Raw genomic sequence first — 21788 nt, forward strand, 5'->3', positions numbered from 1 at the left:
ATATAAGTAAATTTTTAATAAACTATTTTTTACCTTTGTATATTATTTTATAATTTTTTTAATAATATTTTTATGATAATTGTAATACTTAAGTTTAAATTCGAAAGTAAAATTAGAGTGATTTCTCTATGATAAATCCACGTCGTCTGTATTATCAATAACATTTAGCTGGTTTTAAATTTTAAATGATGCAAACAAATGCTTTGTCCAAATCAATAACAATCGCTTCTTGACCTTTTAGCTATTCTTGACCTTTTGGCTAAGATCAAAGTGTAGTATCTGTTCTTACAAAGTTTACCAAGCTAAGTGAGACTGTAGTATCTGTTCTGAGAAGTTAATATCGGTTACGGATCCCACCGGGATTTCGTGATATTAACGGACCAGCGACAGATAGAGCAAACCCCTGACTGGGGCAATATCAAAACACTCGGTAGTGGCGGGAATAGTGTAGGCTCCCCTCACCAGCTATGGTCAATGTTTTTCCACGTACTCGGACCCTGGGCATTGAAGCTCACGCCGACCTACAACCTCGACTTTTGACTAAAGCCCTCATCAACAGCGTCGGTGCAGACCAGATCTTTGGTTTCACTGCCTTTGGAGGTGGCAGATTCCAAGTGGTAGTAAGGAACGCACAAACCAGAGACAAACTACTTGAAGGATTCCAATGCAACGGAAAGCAAATTTTCAATTCATGGTGGGGAGCATTATCAAACTGCTGAAAATCCCCAAATTCCCTTTGGAATACATAGAAAACGACGAGAAAATCATCCACGAAGTATTCGGGAAATGGGGTATTGTACGCAACGTACAAGTTCTCAATGATGCAGATAACCGACAATGGAAGTCGGGCGAAGTCAACATCTCGCTCGAGATGAAAAGGGCTGTCCCAAACTTTGTCGTCACTGGATCCGCCAGGGTAATGGTAAACTACCTTGGAGTAAAAAAAACAATGTTTCAGGTGTGCTGCCTTCATTCATCTTGGGGCGGACTGCTCTCGAGTGAAGTGTAAAAACTGCCTCAAAGCAGGCCACAACCAAGACAAGTGTGAGGCAGCTTGCCTGAAATGTGGTGCCATAGACCACAAAGTGGACACCTGCCCATCCAGAACCTTAGCAGAGAAGATGGGAGGTGCTATCGCGTTAGCAACTCCACTAAGTAATGGAAATGGCACAGCATAGGAAGCTTTTCCACCTCTCGAGGCCACTCTTGTTGCATCAGTAAGCCATACCGCCTTGTCCAAAACAACAAAAAAATTCCGTAAGGAAAAAAAACGGCCATAATTGCAGGCATGAGCGATAAAATCTCGATAGAAGAAACAGACAATGTCGAAACCATCCTGGTAACTCCAGCAGAAAAAAGAGAAGCTACCAATGCTAAAATAGATAATATCGATAAGGAAGAAGAACATGAATTAGAGGAGATGGAGGCGAACACCAACACCTCTTCCAAATGGCCATTAAGCCCACAGGAAGAGGAGTTAACTAAGTCCAAAACAGTCAAAGCTTGGGAGCCCACCTACCAAGAATTCCCCCAAGCAAAAGCAGGGGAGACCCTAAAATTTCTCCTAAAAGACATCCCCGAGGTCCAAGTCAAATTCAAACAAGCAATGGAGAGAATAGGGGAACCTGTACTCCTCCTCACAGGCAAACACAGTCCCAAGGTCGTTAGCGCCAAATGGGGCGACCTCTTCATAGAGAATATAAGTGAAGTCAATCCAGAGGAGGTACGTGGAGTGCTGGTTATAGAAGAGGAGGTGGAGGGGGCCTTCATCAGAGCTCTCTGTATGCTACACTTGAACCGGGGAAGCAAGGTGGCCGATCAAATATTAATAGCCCACAACAAACGGAAGTAGGGAGAATCTAATCTTGCCCTTCCTTTCAGCTCACAGAGGAAGGGGTGGAGCTGAGAACCCGAGAGGTGAAGGCTTACATCGAGGCGGCGCAGCTCCCTGTGAACTGTATCACTCGGGGTAGGCTCCTCCCGCACCACTAAGTCCATTTACTCCTATTCAAACCTTCATGATCTCTTTCTCAGTTCTCTCAGTTTCCTTTACATGTTTCCTTTTTTAGGATTTTTCCTTTTTCTCTCTAAAAAGTGAAAAATCGCCGACCGTTTTAGAAGCACCCCTAGGGGGGTCAACAGCTAAAAGAGGTCATCTGAGGCCTCTTTTACCTACTCTACTACTATGCACTCTATCTTTATTTCCTCTCCTACTATGCTGAATCTCAGCCTATCTTACTCCACAGGCCGATGATGAAGATTTGTTGAACTCACAAATTATTATTTATTAAATCAATAACAATGCTAGCATTTAGCTGGTTTTAAATGATGCAAAGAAATACTTTGTCCAAAAATTAATGTCACGGAAAAAATGCACTGTGAGAAGACAGTTACTTTGAAGTCAGCATGCAGCTCATGTCATTGATGCGCAAATAATAATAAAATTATACACAGAGTAATCGAAAGTAAAATATCCTGGTTTAAGTTCCGGAGTGCCACCTAGTGATCGAAATTCTGCGAAGCTTTGCGGGAATACATCGTGCGTCATGCGGAAGCGATCTGAAAAAAAGTTCCAAAATTCACCACCAGGGGCGTTGTAGGATGTACCGAATGTAGATGTAGTCATTTTTCTGTGTATGTGTGTGTGTGTGTGTATGTGTGTGCGCTACTTTCGCCTTATGCCTCTTGTACAAGTATTTTCATATGTGCTTTTCTCTTGCTCAATCCTTCTTCTGCTCATGATTCTACAGCCCAAATCGAGCCTCGGCCTGCTGAATTTGTTCCATCCAACGTTGTTTATCCAAAACTTCACTTCTCTAGTTTGGACATTATGATATGATGTTGTTTATGCTCAGTTGGTTTACACTATTCTTCCATTTTCCTTCAAACCCATAACCACATGAGCAGTTCCTAGATAACATTCAGTCACTGTCCAACTCCAAATTTACCGAATTTAACTTCTCGTTTTCCTTAACAACAATACAATCTTCAGTTGTTCGGGGGGGGGGGGGGAAGTCTTTTGTGTCCTCTCCTAGATGTCTGAAAAATTATCATATAGCTCTGAGGGCGTTAGAGTATTTATTTTTACTTTGATAACATAATGTTAAATACTCTCGGTGATTCATTACATACGCCAACAACGTCATTACTATTATTGCCTATATAAATTGGCAAGTTTCGCCCTGTCTTACTCGTGGCCGATACAATCCGCGAAATTATCCGGATATACGCCTTTATTACTATTTTGTCTTCGCTAAACTTTATGTTGCTATTGGAGTAAGCTATTTCCGAGCACAGTCTTTCCCTACATTGATACGAGATGGCGCTACTTACTTCAAGACATTTCTATACTCTCTAATTACTCAGCTTTGCATTACAAATAAATAAATAATACAAATAAAATAAAGATGATGTCCGAAACATGAATCTCTCTCTCTCTATCTCTCTAAAGATTCAGATATTTTACAAACAGAATATGCTAAAGTGCTATTAATACTTCTCGGTTTTTTATTTATCGCTAGCAAGGTATCAGATATCAATGAGTTCCTTACTGAAACAATAGTAATGCTACCAAACCAATACAAACAAGTATCGTTTAGCTAACGAATGCATAGCAATAAAAATTTGATTCGAATACGTTATGAGAAATATAAACATAAATATAAACTTTTTAGTTTTCTAATATATTATCGGAAGCCTTTTAAAAATAATTAAAATCGGCTTAAATAATTTATATTACCTCGATAATATAAAATAATTTCAGGAACACCATTTTAAATCTTACATAAGTATATTGAAATAATTTGCTGGCTACAAGGAATTGGAGTAACGGTACAATCAGTTATTTTTTGTCTCGCGCGTCATGAGAATTTGTGCCCATCAGATTAGTAAATCTTGAAGATTTTTTTTTTTTTAAATAAAATGGAAGTTTACATTTTTAATATCATGGGCGTATTTTCCATACGTATCAAATCTAACTAAATTTAACTTCAAAAACTAACATCCTTATCCTTTATTTGTTCTTTCTGTGAATTTTACTTGGATAGGAATGCAAAAACTAGGACAATAAAAAGTTTTGTGACTGATAATAAACAAAACTACATTAGTTCATCAATTAAATATTCTGTTTTAACAGGATTGCGACATATTATCAACGCAGGATATCTCTTTGAATTACAAAATTTGCATCTTGTTTTTGATATCACTTTAAAGAAGGTGGGATAATTCGTGAAAAATAGGATCCATGGAAGTAATTTCACCAGAGATTACGAACGCGAGGTTATGACCACGGGAAACTGCTTACTACCATACAGAAATCTGAACGCCATTACTAAATACGAAATTAGGACATATCCTCCCTCTCAGTAACACACAAATCACCAAACGATTTCTCTGCTTGGATCTAAAATTAAATTCACTGATGCTCCTGGCATCACACAAACGCATCACGTAAGTCAATAGCTTCCTAAGCGTCCAAAAATTAGGAATCTTCTTTCGTTGAAGATGCTATTTTACACGAAACCAACTCTTAACTTTATACGAAACCCAAATGCATCGATTATTAGAATACTCCTCACATGTTTAGGAGGCTGCACCTAAAGTTTTTTAACCATTTTTCACGCTGTTCAGAGAAGCATTGAGGTTCATGCAGTTAAAATAAGCAATTTCGCAGTTTTAATCGCAGACTTACAACTAAATCTTCAGTGATCATGTTATATTTGTCATCTCCGGTTCCTTTTGAAGTACTCTTTTCTCGATTTCTAAGTTTTTTTCAACATTCTTCAGAATAATTTGTTACTTATCTGATATGTATTTCCTACATTCTTACAAAAGACTTTCAATGATTTTCTTCTTGGTAATTTTACTACAGTGCTTCGCTTTCTTATATATTTCTGTATTCTCCTAGATAACAAGCTGACATCAATAAGTTTTCTTTCTCTCCTTGACCACATCTTTGACTTCCTGAGTCCAGCATGGAGTTCTGATTTTCCTATCGATGACGGTGACTTCCCCTACATGCCTCTCTTGCTGAATCAATCAAATGCTTTTTACATATTCGCACTGAATCTCCAAGTTTGGGCTCATGTTTTCAAACTCATTCATGTTTTCTTAAATAATGTTTGCTTATTTAAGTCTACAGTGCACTGCTGATCATACACACTCCCCTTTTCCACAGATATTCCGTTTCATCCTACTCAAACTAAATGGTGATTACTTCGTATTTGAAATCCTCTGGATATTCTTGTGCCCTTGAACCAGCATGAAGATATCGTTATTACCAATAACACAGCCAATGAGACTTTTCTTATTAATTGTGTCTTGTCTTCATTTTTTGTGATGACTAATACATGTCCTGAGCAGAAATCCGGCAAATACTTTCCCTTAGCATTAATTAGTTTTATTCTTTTATCAAACTTTTCCCAACGCATTTGTAATAATTTCCTACTCTGCCGTTTAGGTGTTCAACAAAAACGAAGTTTGCATTTTTCTTCGTGTTAACTGCCTTCTTTAACGATTTCTTCTTTATTATAAACAATAAAAGTTCCACCATATAAACTTGACCTTCTTATATGGAAGAACTTTCGCAACACATTCCATACCTATAAACTACATACTGAAACTACTTAACGTTGAGTGTAATGATGGAGAATTTTACAGTGCAAAATACTCCATCATTACACTCAACGTTAAGGTAGTTTCATCAAAAGACACAATATCGCAACGTAGACTCGTGAATGTATAATAATCACGTGCTCTTTCTAAAGAAAATACCCTTTGCAATTGAGGCAAAGTTATTTTTTCAAATCCTACTCACTCATGATTCTGAGATTTAGAAATCACAGGAACCCTTCAGTATATCCACTTGTAAAGGAAGATTATTAGCTGTTAATTGTAGCAAAGGTAAATAGTTAACTATTTTGATTACACATAAAACACACAGCCAGAAAAATATCTAGGAATAATCGCTGTTTTAATGAGAATCGATAGAAAAGAAAAAGGGGTACTCTTTTCCACACTACCCTAGAGGTAGACAAGTGCGGTTTTTTTAACGTGGTATCCCCAGTAGGCCTAATCCACGATTTGGCAGTAGTAGTACCATTCTTAAAATACTTTTATAGAAGAATTAGTGATGAATATTATATATATATATTACGAATTATATATCTGGATATCTGTAGTGGCTAAATGTTTAAATATATTCATTTATTTTCTGTCCAAAGAGGTGAATATAATTTTTATATCAAGAAGAAAAATGACATTATTAATATAAAGACTGATTAACAATGGATCAAAGACTGATCCCTGGGGGACACGCTGGTCATCTTAATCTTATAGACTCACATCCCTCCTCTATACCTCTTTTTGATATCTGTCACACAGCCATCCTCTTTCATCCAAACTAGCAATTTATATTCTAATCTGCATAGACACATCTCACCATCTTCCTTACTACATAATTTTCCAATTAAACAACGACACTACCGTCAACACCATCTATTCTCCATCATCACCACCAACAGCATTATAGTATTTTCCCCTTTAAATCGCGTGTCCTTATGGTCGATTTGTCTGTACGCGAGTGAAAACGAGGGTTTTTCACGCGCGTACAGACAAATGTACTCGCGTGAGAAAACGTTTCGTGAGAAACGTTTTCTCAGAAAATTGTTTCTGAGAAAATAAAACCTCCTTATCCGATCGGCCAACTCATCTTCAATTGTAAAAATCCAAATAAAGAATTCTACATTATCATACATTCTTTCAATCTACTGCATTGATACAATGGGAGTATCATATATTCTCTTGTGCTGAGATTCCAATTATTGCAGCCAGGTAAGCATCCGTGCTCCCATATTCCATTAATCTCTACTGCCGAATTCGTATTCCAATGTAAAAGCTCTACACGTCCACCTCGTATATCCGAATTACTTCCTTCAGCGTAGAGGTAGTATCAAGTCCGAACCTGATCAATACGCATTCATCTTTCCATCATAATAACCTTAGTCGTTAATCATATTTATATCATTAATATAGGTGCGTATCTTAGTCGTTCTTACACACAGATTCTTTCCATTCCTCATAACCTGTGGCGGCTCGTGACTTGAAATCGTGGGGGTGCCGCAACTTTCGAAATATACATATACACTGTAAGTACAGTGTATACGTGTTTAGATAAAATATAAAAATTGTGGTAAAAATTAAAAAAAAATTAAACAAGAAAAAAATATTGTTTATTATCGATAAAATAATACAGTTTGGTATAATTCCAAATGACTTAAAAATAAAATCCATTATTATAACCTCATTAATGTTCTAAAATAAAAACAATAACAAATCTTATGTCTTTAATTGTAATGTCCAAATATTTAAAGAGACGGAGTAAACACGATAAGCACTACGAACACTCTACTACTGGCGCAAACTGCATATAAACAACAGTGGAACTGCGCGACGGACAGTGCCGCATTACGCTAATAGCTCGCATCTCACTATGACGTGCATATGCTTCCGCGCGTAGCAATATGGCACTGTGGTAAACACAGTGCTGCTAGCGTCCTTCGCCCTCCTAAGTGCTACAAGATGGATTTTTATTATTTTTTATACAAAATAAGAGAATTGCATAGGATTGTTGATGATAAAATTAAATGTTACAAGCAAATATAAATAAATTCATAAATATATTTATATAGCAAGAAAAATTGGGTGTGTTGCAGTTCCGCAGTACCTATGCACGAGCAGCTCCTGCTCATAACATAATCTAGTTTCGTCTCTCTCTTTCTCTCTCTCTCTAATCTTATTGCAATAAATATTTTCCTGAAGTTCCTGATACCAAATGCACATGTACAGACCATCCCTCTTATATAAATCCCTTCTTCCTTTAAACTCACTCCACATATCCAAACATTCGCAACCCTTTTTACTGCATAGATTATGAATCGAAATGGTTGTTATCATGGCCCTTTATCTTAATTCCGGATTATCCCGTCTAAATATTATATTAATACTTATATATGATAAGTTTCTCGCTCTTCACCGTCGTTTCTTCGTGTATTGAAGTGGTCCTTTCATATCCTCTCTCAAACTGTATTTATCTTCAGACAATGCGTTTACTAAGCACCTATCTCTTTTATTGTTTTTCCTGCTTTCCAAAGGCATTCGTTATTTATTTATTTATTTTTAAATTTGGCAGCCGGTAATCTCGAAGACACCAATCCACTATGAGGTGTACGAGCCCGGTTCGATCTGACCTACGCTCAGAGAAAACAAAGTTAGTAACTACAAGACGATAAGAAAAATCAAAATGAAGATGAAACATGGACAATCAATTATAAAGAAGGAATACTCGTTCTAGTGAGAAAACCAAATTCTGTAAATAACCAGTGTAGAATTATGAACCAAAATACAGCATAGGGAACGAGAGGAACTTATACCGTGAACACCAAACTTCAGAAAACTTTCCAGATACTCTCAAATATATGCAGTCTCATTTCTAACCATAAAGATGTTTACTTCCACGTCGGATCTGCCCCTATATTTCCTGACAGAAACATATCTCAACCCTCTCAAAACACTACTTATCTCTGCTCAACTACACATATTTTTGACTCCTTTCTTCTCCGAGGTTGGGTTTCTGGATATATTCGCTCCAGTATACCATGCCAAATAGTATCCAAATGGAATCTCTCAATTTTTATCTCCTTTGGCGAAAACTCACTTTAAGTACACTGTGTGTGTGTGTGTGTGTGTGTGTGTGTGTGGTTTGTCCTCTACGCAGCTCAGGTGGCAATCTAGTCTACATTTGTTTCCTTGTTTTTATTGTTTTATCCGTATATTAGTTTACAGATTTTTATTCTTCGTTGTACTGGTGTTTATAATATTTTTAATGTTCTCCTTTTTTATTATTGCTTACTGTTGTTAAGTTTTGGGGTTATTTTTTGTTTATGGAACTACTTTAAAACGCAAAATTCCAATTTAAAAGAAAAAAAAATATATATATAAAACTATAATTTAATTATTTGTAGGACTAAAATATTTTAGGTATTTAGAAAGTTCTTTAAACAGTTTTATTAAACAAATAATACTTCTTACCAATTTAATTTCAACATAAAATTTCTTAAAATACTTTCATAGAAGAATCAGTGATCAATGGAGGTGAGGTGGAGATGAATAATCGACCGTGAGATGAGGTGATTAAATACCCTTGGAGGGTAATGGATGACAATGCTGTAGCCAATGAAGTTCTAACTGAGGCTCGGCTATTGCTGTTACCCTCCTGCCATGATCAGAGCTTTAATAGCTCAATAACACCTTATCCCTACTGTCCTCTACAGATAACGGGGAAGATGAAAAGCATTCTTACTTCGCCCCTTTAAGCCAGTCCTTATAAGGACAGTGATCAATAATCATATATAGTACCAATTATTTATCTGGATAGATATCTGAGCAATTGTTGCTCAGTTTATATTTTCAACAAAATAAATGCTTTACTGTTATATGTTCAGACAATTCTGATTCTTTTTTTTTTCATTATAAAGAAGGAGTTATTTCATATTTGTGTAGTCACCTCACTCTGAAAAGGGTTTCGGGATAATATCTCCAAAAATAGGTATCATATTTACGCTTTGCAGATGACATATTTATCTTTACTTCAACTGCGCATGAATTACAGACTCGTATCCATGAACTCCAAATTGCTAGCAAAACAGCTGGCCTAAGGATAAACCTAAAGAAGAGCCAAGTTATGTTTAATAGCTATGTCCAACCAGAAATAATAAAAATCAATAACGAGGAAATTAACCAAGTAGATCATTATATATATATATATATATATATATATATACAGGGTGTTCGGGATAAATTTGACAGTTTCGTAAGGAAAAAGAAAATCTTCTTTGTATCTATTAAATTTAATGAATTGACAAAAAAACATTACAGGCAGAGTTAATTACAATACTATCAACAAGATTTACTCAAAATAACCACCATTAGCATCGATCACAGCTTCAATTCTGCTTCGGAACCTCGAACAAGCTGATGCTACAGTCTCCCTGGGAAGGGCCGCAAAAACTGTTTTAATTTTATCCATTAACTGGGCTTTTGTATTACTGGAAGTGCGATTGGTGTCTTTTTCAACTGCGCCCCATACAAACTAATCCATGGGGTTAAGGTCTGGGGAGTTTGGAGGCCAAACATTTGGACTGGTGAAGTCGTAGAAATTTTCAGACAACCATTTTTGACTTTTCCCAGAGGTGTGGCAAGGGGCCGAATCCTGCTGCCATACATACGGCCTACCATTGGTTACCCTTGTTATCCAGGGCTTGACTACAGTTAGCAACTCCACGAACAAAGCCCGAATTCCAATGCCAGGGTTCTTCAACACCTGTTCCTGCAGATTTGCGAGGAATTCTGCTGTACGAACGCAATCAGATCGTCTGCTAGGGATCTTTCTTCTTGCTACATCCTCGTAGTCACCATTGCAAGTCTCTAGTTCATGCCTGATTGTTTTTACTGTATTCAGGGAGCATTGGGCAGCAGTCGTAATATCCTTATTTTGATGGCGGGCACGAATCATCATGATACAAGTTATTCTCTTCCATGATTCAGGTGGGTTCCAGCTATCCATCCTTTCTGACATCTTGTATATGAATGAAGAAGGGTCCAAACTTTTAAATGAAGAGAAGTGTGTGTTAATACATGTAACTTACGGAAAAATATAATTAATTATAAATATGTCAAATTTATCCCGAACACCCTGTATATATATATATATATATATATATATATATATATATATAGTGGATTCCGATTAATTGCGACACATCGGAACTAGAACACTTTTTCTCAATTAAGGGGCTGTCCCAAAAAAAAAAAAAAAAAACTAAACGTACATGTATCAGTATCCCTAAAGAGTTGATTATACGTAGGTATCAATCGAAGAAGCATATTTTGATTAATAATTATTTTGGAGAAATTTATCGGGTGTACTCCGACGTGTTCCCTTTCTAGACTGCAACTGAACAAAATCAGCACACACGTCTGATTCAGATGAAACACTGGTTGGACACTCGCTCATGTTCAGGTGTGTCCCACTCAATATTTCCCTTGTCTTCCTGGATCTTTAGGTGTTTTCTTGCAATCTGTTCAACAATTGCATTCCTCACAACCTTCATTTTCATCGTAATGTTGAAGACTACAATATGAGGAATACAAATGACTTCGTTTTGACGTCAACGTATAAAAACGCTTCGTAGTTTGTGACGCTGCACTTCCAAAATGATTTCATTTTCCTTATCAGTCATATCCGGCATTTCCTGGTCTGAATTCCTAAAGCCACAACGAGTAAAGTGGATTTGAACTGTTTTGCTGCTTGTTTCTCGCCAACCATCTGCAACAAATTGAGCTGCGTGTGAAATGGCAACCTTTGCGCTGATTTGTTTGTCCTTCGAAGATGACGTCAGTAAAATTTCTTTGACTGTTCCAAGGATGCGTGTACCAACCTTCCCCGATACAATGTCGTCAAATCTTTTATGATTCCCATGTCTCCAGTGTCAGGGACGTGGTATTAGCAAGAAGAAATTCAAGTCGAATGTCTTTCAAACAATCTAGTTGAGGATGTGTTGCACAGGTGTCCAGAAGCAAAAGAATTTTTATTGAATTTCGCTGCAGTTCTTCCTCCCAACTCGTCAGCCATTCTTGAAAAACAACAGAAGTCCTCCTTGCATTCTTGTTCGCATAATACACTGGCAAACTGTTCATTCTAAGCCTTTCGAAGCATCGATTCTTGGCGTTTTTTCCAATTACCCACAGCTTCCGTTTGTCCCTTCATGACATGTTACAGCAGCACAACACGACAACGTAATCCATTGCTTTTTTTGAACCTGACAACGCTGCATAGGTCAGGGAACGGTCTGGTGTGGCGCGGTAAAACAGCCCTGCTTCGTCAGCGTCAAAGATTTCATCGAGACTAAACTTCTGCAGCAATTCCGTTAGTTCAGTTGACTTCCGGTGTTCAGCGCTCGCAGTATCAGCACCTTCCTTCTCTCCGTGTGCCTCCTTCAATTTTATTTCCTGTCTGGTTTTCCATCTCGCTAACCAACCATCTGTAGCTTTAAAGTTCACCTGGCTCAACTTTCTAGCCAACTCTTCCGATTTGGTTTACCATTTAAAGTAATATTAATTGTATTATTAAATTTATGTTCAGATATTAAATTCACCTTTTTATAACATAACAGAAGTGCTCAGGGTTGAGTCAACTGGGAATGTTCTTGTTATGCATTTGGAGCAAATTTTGCAGTTGGAAGAACGGAAAGCAATTTCCTAAAGAGGAAAGAAGAAAGTAGAAATCTCATGGATTCTTATGAACCAGTATTAATTGTGAGGATAATTTCTTATGGCAATTCACCGAAGAGCGTCTGTAGAAAGAAAAACACATGAACCAGACTGAGATATGCAAACGGATGTAATCAACTTTTACGGCGAGTATTTGAAGAGCGGACTTCAGATTGCCAAATATGAGAAGTAAAGGGAATTGGGCTTGCTATAATACAGACAGTTAATGAAACGTAAAGAATAAAATAAGTAATCTGTAAGTAGAGAGTATTGAAACAGGTTGGAGTTTATATTATGTACTCTCAGACGGAGGTCTTACAGCGCATCTATGCATTCAATGATCTTAGTTAAGAATACCTGGAAAAGACCGGATGGACAGCTGACGAGGAAGAACAAAGGCTTACGATGATTCCCTCTTTTATCACTCAGCGAGAAACGTTGGGACCGTTCTTTGTCAACCATTAAGATTCATGTCGTGAAGAAGAAGACAGCGAATCTTAAGGAACAGAAGACATTTGTTCTTCGAGTATTTAATTCTGATCCCTATTCGGGAGAAGAAAAAATGCATCTTAAAGATCCTCTTGTTTTCGTGAATGGAAAAAATTCCAATTCAGTATCCAGCTCTTAATAGGTTCATATATTTTATTAACCAAGATATCAATGAGTGTACCTGGAGTTTGCTGCAAGGGATGTCTCTCTGCATCAGCGCTGCTCTTTTTGCTGTCATAAACCCACTGATTACGAAGTTGGGAAGTTATAGAGCGTTGGTGAAGTGAATGGGCAATTTTTTTTTCTTCCTTTTGTGAATATCACGATTTGCAGTACGGACATACTCATGAATGGTTTTTAAGCTTCATCGCTAAGCTCGAAAACGAGAGAGTAGATCATCTCGACAAAAGAAGTTACGAAGAAATCTCTGATGCCTCGAGAATGCCTCCTTGTTTTCCATAATAATGGAATCTTCCCTTAACAGCTTTATACTTTTTCGAAAACTCATAAAGAAATATACGAAAACAATAAACTCATTTCGTATGCTACATGCTTTTGACAGTTGAATTTACATTTCATAGCCTTGAGTCTATACATTTGATGACTGCACTTGTGCTAAAGAATATTCGTAATCTAGAAATAAACAGCGCTGCCAAACATGTTGAGTTGTGGGTTGGTCACATCGTTAAAGTTACATTCAAGTCGCATCTTTATAACTCAATTCCAAACCTTTAACGAATTGAGTTGCTTACGTAGTTTGCAAGCTGACCTTAGCCACGCCATTTCACCAATCCTGATATAGTTTCTTCAATCCACGAGTGCATTTCCACCCATCGATACTACAATAACGCAACATGTTCTCATAACGTGCTCAGCATTTCACTTCTGCGATTAATGTGGGAAAGATTACTTTGATTAAAATGCAAATTTAGTGGCTCCTTATGGAATGGAGTGATGATCTTATTCACTTCATAAGGAAGTTGAAATGTTGCTCCCGAGGATGAAGACTTACAGGAGATTAGAGTGAAAATCAGTCGCTAAAGTTATTTCTTAAAGATGCTCAAAGATAAACAGAAAATTATTTACAAAGATGAGCGACTTTTCGTTCATTAGGAAGTAAACCTTGGCGTCACTTTATCGCGCGTCCGTAGGTCCATCGGTATGGAAGATGCCAGTTGGCTTAAAGGACCCGGGTTTGAATCATATCTAGAACGCACAGAACATTTATAAGGGCTTTCCTTCCAGGAGACTCAGGATTTTCATCAGCAAAACAGAAAAATTAGCTAGATAAACAAACACCCAGTTTAACAGATATATGACATTGCGTCCAGTAGCCTTAGCGCCATCGTTATAATTTTAAAACGACATTCTCCGTGTCAAACACCCAATTTGCAAGTTAGTCAATTCTTAACTCAGCCCATGTAGACGATGATTTTTGGGAAAAAGATCTGGATTGAAATCCAGTCTCGGATACTAAGAACCATCATAACTTTTCAACTAAAGGTGAATCAACAGTCTGTTATGGTGGTGATAGGCCTTTTCTTTCTGGAAACATGGGGGTTTCATTCTAACAGAGATAAACCAGCCAGAGAACACACACACACACACACACACACACACACACACACACACACACACACACACACACACACACACACACACACACACACACACACACACACACACAATCCACTGGTATTTCATTGTAATTCTTACTTCCACCGTAATCCTAAATAACTAAGCTCATAAAACTGGGTTTTTATTATTCATAATTATCACCGCTTAGTTTGCGAGAGAGTTCTAATAGCTTACGAGTTCCCAACGTAACTCGATGTATACACTTTGTAGTACTGCAGCGTCCTCTAGTAGCTCAGTCTTCGGAAAGGTTTCCAGCACTGTTATTACATCTATTGTCGTTGATGGTAGATGTTTGAACGACTAATACCTGCGCCCTACCTGCGAAGATATGAAATATGAAATTCCAATTTATTAATGGAATCAATTTAATTTTTTGTTTTGTTTATTTTAAAAAATCTATTAAAATTTTTGCCAATTAAAATATTCAAATGAATATTTAATTGATTTTTAAATTTAGCATAATAATTCATTCGAAACTTACTACAATATTAAAATATCATTGAATGCCCACTTTTTTTCGTTTCACAACAACACAAGAATAAATAATACCAAGTAATGCTTCTATAGTGCTGATATCAGAAGTATGCAAACAAAAAACAAAAAAGTCATGAGCAATTTTGTTCTTAATCTATTTAAATACCACACACACAAAGCTAATAATAACTTCTACATCTAAACAGCTCTCAAAATATTTAAACTATTGAAATAATTATATTTAAACTATTTAAGTCATTTTTTTACATTTAAATAAATTTATTCATATAAATAAATTTAAACTAGTTTCAATTATTTGAACTGTTTGCTTATATAACACCGAAATCCAAAAGCACTTGGGGGGTAAATTAATTGGATGGCGAGCGACTTTGAATTCAGGGGGGGGGGGGTATTAAAAATTTCTGTCCACTTGGATTGTCGCCATCTTGAAAAGCAGAACTTCTGCACCATCTCGAAATCTTTATAAATAACATCATCACAGCGATTAATTATTTAAGTTGAAATAAATCTAAAAAAAAGTTTGAGAAGTTCGGAGATGTTGTCACTGCACAAGACGTAGAAAAAATCTTCGGTCAGAGTTAAGTTTCGCAGAAGAAGAATTAATATCGCATACGGCGTTAGAAGTTGGACTGCGGAAAAGAAGAAAATATTTGAACAGTTTTTTTCACAGTTGGCGAATGTGAAATATTATTTTACTTCTACTTTTTTCATCAGGGGTCTATAATCCTACACAAAAAGAACGTCTTTGAGACAGTTATGTGAGAAATCAAAATGATAATAAGAAACTGTTGTTACAGCCTTCAGGTCCTCTACGAGCATCTCAAGAATATTATTGCGAAAACCTCCAGACAGGGGAAAGTTACTTGAGGTTTGATATTCAAGGCTAGCACCGTCATAAAACGCTGTTGATGAAGATACACTCACATATTCGTCTATTGAGCGCACTTCGCGTTGAGGGTCTTCAAATTAAAATTCAAAAATTCGATGTGCTCAATTTCCTACCCCCCACACACCGGGTTGTTAATTTTGATTAGAAGATTAATTCACAGTTTCTGATTCCATGATCCTTAGAAGTCGATTCATTGCACTCTGCATAGCACGTCCTCTCTTGGAAGAAGTTCTGTTCTACTTATGTTGATAAAGAAAATTTTGGGTTATGATGACCATTATGCGTAGACGTATCCTTGTAAGAATAACTGGTGTTATACAATAGCATTTCAAAACATCCATTTTTTTTAGATAGAGGGATGTGTCTGTTTCGTCTTCATAGCGCCCTATCATAGGGAGCTAGCAGGTGTTCTTTTTACTTCCAAATAAGAAAACTGGCCTTTGATCGCATGCCCTTTATAGAAATAATACACTCAATGCTAGCAAAATTGCAGTGACTGCAATAAAATACCAGGCATCGCACGATGGGGTAATTTGTTAGATATTATGAGTGATATGCAATATGATAGTTCATAAATTTGAATTAACTTTCGTTTTTATTTTTTAATATTATTTATTTTTCTGTTATAATTTAAAAATACAACATTAATTTAAATGATATTAAAAATTTAAAATCAAATTTTGTTTTGGAAAATAATTTACTAAAATGGTATTATATTAATACACCTTATTTTTATTAACATAAATTTTAATTATAAATTGATAATGAAATGTTTTCGTGGGGAAGAGATTATTCTGCTTTTTCTTGATCATGCTGCCAAGTGTTTATATATGTGATCAGTGATTTAAATAGTTATGATTTTCTGAAGAAAAATTTATTTTGTAAAATATTTGCTCCTGATGCTGGTAGATCGATTTGATCTACGGGATATTTATATATAGAGGTAAGTGTTCTTCATTCTGTGAAACATTTAGTACCTTTGCTGGTAGATCGACTTGATCTACGGAATATTTACATTGGGCTCTAGGTCCCACTTCTCAAACTTTATTCTAATAGTTGTTGCCTTCTGTCAATCATGACAAAACCTCTCAATGAAGGCATATTTGAAAAAGTTTACAGAGAATTCCTAAGATTAGGAAAACTTTTGAGCGACAACTGGCCAGGGAAAGTAAAGCTGTTAGATACATTCCCCCCTACAGCAGTCACAGAAGATAGGATGGATGGTTCTAATGAAGGAAGTATGTTGACTGAACCAGAATCAAGTCACTCCACGAATACAGAGAATTCTGCATCTCAGGATAATACTCCGCAGTTTGTGGAAACCAACACAGAATTTCAAACAGTCAAAAAGAAAAGGAAAAACTCCTCTACTGCAGATACACCCAAAACAGTGGAGATAGAACCAGATAATGTAATTAAAGAAAGGGTACCCCCAGTCGTCCTAAGGGCCAAGGAGCACTGGACGTCCGTTGCATCCACACTGAAATCTTCAGATATCACCTTCATTAAAGCCAAAAACACAGAAGAAGGGATTCGCATACAACCTAAAACATCATCAGATTACAGAAAAATGACCAAACTTCTAGACAACAACAATTTGCCATATCACACTTTTGCACTCAACAGTGAAAAAAATTTAAAAGTAGTGTTAAGGGGAATAACTGAAACATTACAAATAGAAGACCTCACTGCAGACCTCCAACTTAAGGGATTTAGCCCAATTAAAGTCAGCCGAATGCGGAGAGCTGATAAAACACCCTATCCCCTAATTCTAGTGGAAATAAGCAAAGACCAAAATCATATATACAATCTCAAACCATCTGTGATCTAGTCATAAAAGTTGAGGCATTGAAACATAAATCAACTACAACCCAGTGCCATAGATGCCAGAAGATTGGGCATGCCCAACGATGCTGCAAGGCTGAATTTCGTTGCGTTAAATGTGGTGGCAAACATGCATCAAATGAATGCCATAAACCTCGTACACTTCCAGCAAAGTGTGCAAACTGCGGAGGACCACACCCTGCAAACTATAGGGGCTGTATAACATTTCCTGAAAACCAAAAATTACAACTCAAAACCAGTAAACCACTTCAAGAACAAGCGCCTTCCCATCAAACCATAGTCTCCACAACGGATGGAAGATCGTATGCTGAAGTTACAAGATCAACCTTCCAAAAAGAACCAAAACCAAAGCAGTCACAGCAAACCAACAAACCTATCCTACTGAACATAACAAGCCACTTAGGTGAAATGCTTGCTGAACTCCAACAAACCAACCCAACTCAAGAAGCCAAAGATATCATCTTAAGGCATACACAATCACTCTTTATGGAAATTCTTAATGGATAAATCTAAAAGAAAACCGAAATCATTACAAATTGTTTCATGGAATGCAAATGGTTTATCTATCAAATTACAGGAGCTGCAAGAGTTTGCAGGAGAAACTCAAGCAGAGATCATCCTCATAAATGAAACACATCTTCGTCCAAGTGACAAAATCAGAATCAATAGTTATAGCACTTACCGTACAGACAGATGCTTTGCTAGAGGTGGAGGCACTGCCATCTTTGTGAAAAGTAACATAAAACATAATTCAATAGCAGAACCCCAAACAGAACACATGGAAACTACAGGAATAGAAATACATATGGAAAATACAAGCAGCATTACGATATATGCAGCCTACAACCCCCCAAATAAAAAACTCCTTGAATCTGACTTAGAGGTGATACTAAATACAGGCAGAGCAGTGATTATAGCCGGAGATCTTAATGCCAAACACTCAGTCTGGAACAGCAGAAACTCAAATATTAATGGAAGAATACTCAACTCTCACACCACTTCAAGAAATATAACAGTAATAGGACCCACTGAACCCACACATTATGGAGCTACCGGTCATCCTGATGTACTAGATATAGCTATATTAAAAAACATAGCGCACAGCTATCAGATACAAGCAATCAACGACTTAAGTTCTGATCATAACCCCATCATATTACAACTAGGCACCATACAAGATATAACAGAAAACACCACCATATTTATAAATTGGAAACAACTTCCCTCAGCCTTCCAGGAAAACCTTGGTCCAAAACCGCATATAACATCTGCTGAAGATGTAGAAAAAGCAGTGAAGACTCTTGAAAAACAATTGCTGACAGCTATAACGCAGGTAACAAATATAACCAAATGTACACCATCAAATAAACTTCCACAGGATATAAAACGTCTTATCCAAGAGAAAAACAGATTAAGAAGACAATATCAGAGAACAATGGACCCAGCGGATAAACAAGCAGTCAATAGAGCAACAAACCAGGTTCGATATGCCCTAAAGGACCACCGTAACCAACTCTGGAATAACAAAATTCTCCAATTAAACACAGAGGATCAATCAATATGGAAAATGATGAAATCACTCCGTTCAAAGCGTTTTACATTTCCTCCAATCCAAGGTGAATCTAATGTTGTCTACAACGACGAGGAAAAAGCTGAAGCATTTGCTGACAGTTTAGAAAAACAATGCAGCCCCAATTATATCAATACAGATATAAATTTCATAAGTAAAATTCACACCCAAGTGCGTAAAATAGCTCAAAATGCCTCATTCCAATCCAATAACAAATCCGTGTCACCAACAGAAGTATATGAGATTTTAAGAAAACTAAATAACAAAAAGGCTCCAGGTCCAGATGGAATAACAAATAAGGTACTCAAGTTACTTCCTCGCAAAGGGGTTATGCATCTAGTAGCCATCATTAATGCCATCTTCCGGCTAAATTATTTCCCACAACGATGGAAAATTGCCGACGTTTTCCTAATTCCCAAACCTGGGAAAAATACACAGTTTCCTGTAAATTACAGACCAATCAGCCTTCTTTCATGCATAGGAAAGATAGCAGAACGTGCTATTCTCACACGGCTTCAAGAGGCAACAGATATCAACCATATAATTCAAGATGAACAATTCGGCTTTAGGAAATATCACTCCACAACGCTACAAATTTACAGAGTTATCGAACATATAACCCAAGGGTATGAATGGCACCAACACGCTGGCGCAGTTTTTCTAGACATCACTCAGGCATTTGATAGAGTATGGCATCATGGACTAATTTTTAAACTACACGAAGTTGGTATTCCATTGCCACTAGTGCTACTTATCAAATCATATCTACACAACAGAAAATTTAAAATAAAACTCAACGGTATCAGATCCACAGAAAGGAGAATCACGGCCGGAGTATCTCAAGGCTCTCTACTATCTCCCCTACTCTTCTCCATATACATGGCAGATCTCTCCAAACTGTCTCCAGCTATCACCGCTCTGTATGCCGACGATACAATCATTATAGCCAGATCCCTCCGTCCACACCTGGCCACAATCAAGCTGCAGAGAGCAGTCAATGAATTGGAGGATTGGTACACCAAGTGGCGTATCGCAATTAATCCAAACAAAAGCTAGCTCTGCAGTACTTTTCACCAGACGTAAAGCAGAACCGAATACAAGCATACAAATGTTTGGTAAAATCATCCCTTGGCGCAATTCTACCAAATATCTGGGAATTCATCTTGATAGACGTCTAAACTTACTTCAAGTCACATATGGATAGTGTTGCCACTAAGGCAAGTCAGACTATAGCACAGCTATATCCACTTTTGAACAGGAACAGCTTCCTAAGCATAAGCAACAAAATCTTACTTTTCAAATCGGTAATCAGACCGCAACTAACTTATGCCTCTCCAACCTGGGGTCACACGACTAAAAGCAACATCAACAGACTTCAGATAATACAGAATAAATGCCTAAGAATGGCATTTAATGCCCCATGGTTCATCAGAAACATCCAATTACATCAAGAAGCCAATCTTCCAGATATTAAGACCTACATGACAAGCATTGCAGAGAAATTCTTCACAATCACGGATAATCACCCAAATTAGCTAGTTCGACAGGCAGCGGACTACAAGCCCTCAGATCGTTTCAAACATAAAAAACCGAAATCCTCCATCGCAAGAGAAAGCTGATACAGCCTCAATGCTCACAATGAGCGGGTAAATTACCCACAATAATCTCATCACCCACAATCTAAAATCCAGATGAAGGGATAAAGAGTCAAGGACTCAGTCCATCAACCAATTAAGTTCAAGTTCAAAGTTTCGTGGAGAAGGGTTATGTTTTCAATTTATGCATAACATCGGTTATTTTCTTCATATTGGTTCATACTTCATATGTTTGGTGGTTCCACCATGGATAGTTGAGTTATTAAAGTATGTTTGGCGGTTCCACCATGGATAGTTGAGTTATTAAAATATTCATGATTGTACTTGAAATTAATGACAGTTCAATATCTGTTCCATTTTTATTTCAATTTCAAGAGTTGTCAGGAAATTTTATTGAATTTTGAGCGTCTGCCAAGAACCGTCTGTAACAAAAATAATCGTAGAGAAAGCTTTTCATAAACAGTTGATATAAATATCACAATTGTCCTGACCGAATTTAGAATTCCATTGCTTCCGAACATTTTTTTTTCGTGGGAAACAATATCTGTCGTTTGAGGACAACTGAATAGGTATACAGTCATCCGTCGACTTAGGTCCGTTCGAGTTACGTCCTTTCGAAGATACGTCCATGATCCCATAAGGAAATGAATAACATTTTAGGCTATTTATATATATCTGGTCCTCTCTCTCTCTCTCTCTCTCTCTCTCTTTATATATATACAGTATATATATATATATAGAGGACCTGAACCAAAAGCGCATAGCCCTTAGCACTGTGACCATATCCGCTAAGGCGCTGTCTCTTCAACATGTTGAAGGAGAAAGCAGAACCCGATTATGACTACGAATTCAACCCCTCTTCCGGGGTTAAATAGGGGGAGTCATAAACTGGATATAAACTGGAACCATTTGTGACATGGCACAGCGAGAATCCACGAAT

The 21788-nt window shown here is 37.0% G+C and overlaps 1 pseudogene; it reads left to right on the top strand.

Annotated features, from left to right (window-relative positions):
• Positions 1 to 239: 239 nt before the first annotated feature.
• On the top strand, positions 240 to 405 carry LOC150098690 (U2 spliceosomal RNA; annotated as a pseudogene).
• The last annotated feature ends 21383 nt before the right edge of the window (positions 406 to 21788 follow it).

This window comes from Typopeltis vanoorti, chromosome 15, assembly GCF_054136105.1.
Source record: "Typopeltis vanoorti isolate ZY-2024b chromosome 15, IOZ_Tvanoo_1.0, whole genome shotgun sequence".
Lineage (NCBI taxonomy): Eukaryota > Metazoa > Arthropoda > Arachnida > Uropygi > Thelyphonidae > Typopeltis > Typopeltis vanoorti.